Raw genomic sequence first — 3,034 nt, 5'->3', positions numbered from 1 at the left:
TTTAAAAACAACTTAAAACTGTCACACACAAAAAGAAAACAAATGGTCCACAAAACACATTCTCCTTTCCTCCCGAAGGTTTTACGATGCATTGTTATCATTAACCAGTCTTTTACTATTAAACTTAAATGGCCAATTGGGAGAAACAGTTCTGAGGCCGGTCTTCCACCACTGATTAAGACTGGGGTAGCAGGTATTAGTGACAATATTCATTTAACCTTCTGAGCTTTCTGGGCAGACTTGGTGACCTTGCAGCTCCAGCAGCCTTCTTGTCCACTGCTTTGATGACACCCACAGCAATTGTCTGTCTCATATCATGAACAGCAAAACGACCCAGAGGTGGATAGTCAGAGAAGCTCTCGACACACCTAGGCTTGCCTGGAACCATGTCAACGATGGCAGCATCACCAGATTTCAGGAATTTGGGCCCATCTTCCAGCTTCTTACCAGACCAGCGATCCGTCTTTTCTTTCAGCTAGGCAAACTTGCAAGCGAAGTGAACTGTATGGCAAACCAGTACAGGAGCACAGCCAGCTCTGATCTGGCCTGGATGGTTCAGGATAATCACTTGAGCAGTGAAACCAGCTGCTTCCATTGGTGGGTCATTTTTGCTGTCACCAGCAACATTGCCACGACGAACATCTTTGACAGACATGTTCTTGACGTTGAAGCCCACATTGTCACCAGGAAGAGCTTCACTCAAAGCCTCATGGTGCATTGCAACAGACTTTACTTCAGTTGTGACATTGACTGGCGTGAAGGTAACCACCATGCCAGGTTTGAGAACACCAGTCTCCACTCTGCCCACAGGGACAGTATCAATACCACCAATTTTGTAGACGTCCTGGAGGGTCAGCCACAAAGGCTTGTCAGTTGGGCAAATGGGTGGCAGGATGCAATCCAGAGCTTCAAGCAGTGTGGTTCCACTGGCATTGCCATCTTTATGAGTGACCTTCCATCCCTTGAACCAAGGCACATCAGCACTTGGCTCCAGCATGTTGTCACCATTCCAACCAGACATTGGCACAAAAGCTACTGTGACAGGGTTGTAGCCAATTTTCTTAATGTAGGTGCTGACTTCCTTAACAATTTCCTCATATCTCTTCTGGCTGCAGGGTGGCTCAGTGGAATCCATTTTGTTAACACCAACAATGAGTTGTCTCACACCCAGCCTGTAAGCCAGAAGGGCATGCTCACGGGTCTGCCCGTTCTTGGAGATACCAGCTTCGAATTCACCAACACCAGCACCAACAATCAGGACAGCACAATCAGCCTGAGATGTGCCTGTAATCATGTTTTTGATAAAGTCTCTGTCCTGGAGGATCAATGATAGTCACGTAATACTTGCTGGTCTCAAATTTCACAGGGAGATGTCAATGGTGATACCACGCTCACGCTCGGCTTTCAGTTTATCCAAGACCCAGGCGTACTTGAAAGAACCCTTTCCCATCTCAGCAGCCTCCTTCTCATGGTTCTTTTGTCGATGCCACCACATTTGTAGATCAGATGGCCAGTAGTGGTGGACTTGCCCGAATCCACGTGTCCGATGACAACGATATTGATATGAGTCTTTTCCTTTCCCATGTTGGCTTTGATTTAGTGGTGGTTTTCACTACACCTGTGCTCTCGAGGCAAACCCATTGCGAAAAAGCTGCCATTTAATTTTTAAAGTGTAAAATTGTCATGTTCTCCCAAATTTTAATTACCACTTTTGCTATTGTTTATTATTTATGAGCACCATAAAAGTATGATATTCTTTATGGTAAATATATCATAAAAATAAACAAAGACAAATAAAAAGTCTTTTTCTCTAAATGAGTTATCAGCAAGCACCTCCTGATCTCCCCAAAGTATCAATTTAATGAACTGAGCAGCTAAGCTGATAAAGTACCAAGGCTCTTAATTCATTCTATCCCATTAATTTTCTTCTATAATGTCAGAGGAAACAAAACAAGAACTGAGTATGAAAAATAATATACACAGAGAAGAGAATGTCAGTGCATGCATCTAGAGTGTGGGAATTCTCTTAAAGAAAAATTATCTTCCTAGGAGAGTTTGATAGCACAGGATAGTAATATGCCCACGTGTCTGTCCTGAAATTCATGGACATGGCAAACTGTATTGAGACAGATATCAATTTTTTTCTTTCATGCACCAGTGTACCTGATCTGTAATTCTGGCAGTCTCAGTATAAACATGGACTTAAGTTTAGGATGTTTCAGAATAGAGCACCAAAGATCCAAGGCTAGATTTCCCCATCTCTATATTGGGATTACTGGAAAGAGATAGAAACATTTTGAAGTGAGCATTGTGAGGTCCCTTTTCATGGGAGTATGTACTGCAAAGGTCCAGCATACTATCTCTTTGTCATATTCCTAGCTCCATATGTAAGTATAGACTAATGATATTATAGAATTAATATTTTACATCTTGAACTCTTTCTTAATCATTGACTATAATTAAAACCAGCAGATATGAACATATGTAGTAGAGAAAATTTGAAAGACTATAAAGATTTGAACCAGTAACATAAAATATTGAGACTACAAGACATTGTGAGCTGTTTTGTTTATTATAAAGATAAAAAACAAGGAAATATTTACATGTTAGATTCCTTGAAGATACTAAAAGTATCATCCATTTTTTTGCCTGCTCTGTGTTTTATTGTCAAATTTAATGCTTAAATTGTAGTTTGTTCATAAGTAAAAAGAAAAGTAGTATTACAATGACCAAATGGTGAAGTTCCTCTTATTTGAGATTTGACAATCTAGTGTCTGTTTTTTTCAAGGGAGGAAGACATATACTTGAATTTGGCTTTTCTCAGTGTTACGGCCTGACAGTGTGTGTCCCCCACGATTCAAGTGTTCGAACCCTACCAGGAATGTAATGGTATTAGGAAGTGGGACTTTGGGGTGGTAAGTAGATTTAGATGACGTTATAAGGGTGGAAGGGTGGAGCCCTCGTGAATGGGATTAGCGCCCTTGTCAGAGTGAGGAAAGAGCTGGTTTTCCCTTTCTGCTCTCTGTCATGTGAA

At 41.2% G+C, this 3,034-nt stretch overlaps 1 pseudogene; it reads right to left on the bottom strand.

The window, feature by feature from the left end:
• Window positions 1-209: 209 nt before the first annotated feature.
• LOC101716839 (elongation factor 1-alpha 1 pseudogene) lies at window positions 210-1,636 on the bottom strand (annotated as a pseudogene).
• Between the last annotated feature and the right edge of the window lie 1,398 nt (window positions 1,637-3,034).

Source organism: Heterocephalus glaber, unplaced genomic scaffold (genome assembly GCF_053883595.1).
Source record: "Heterocephalus glaber isolate CG9 unplaced genomic scaffold, H.glaber_assembly_v1.0 deba00001587, whole genome shotgun sequence".
NCBI classification, from domain to species: Eukaryota; Metazoa; Chordata; class Mammalia; order Rodentia; family Bathyergidae; genus Heterocephalus; species Heterocephalus glaber.
This window is presented reverse-complemented; position numbering and strand designations above follow the sequence as displayed.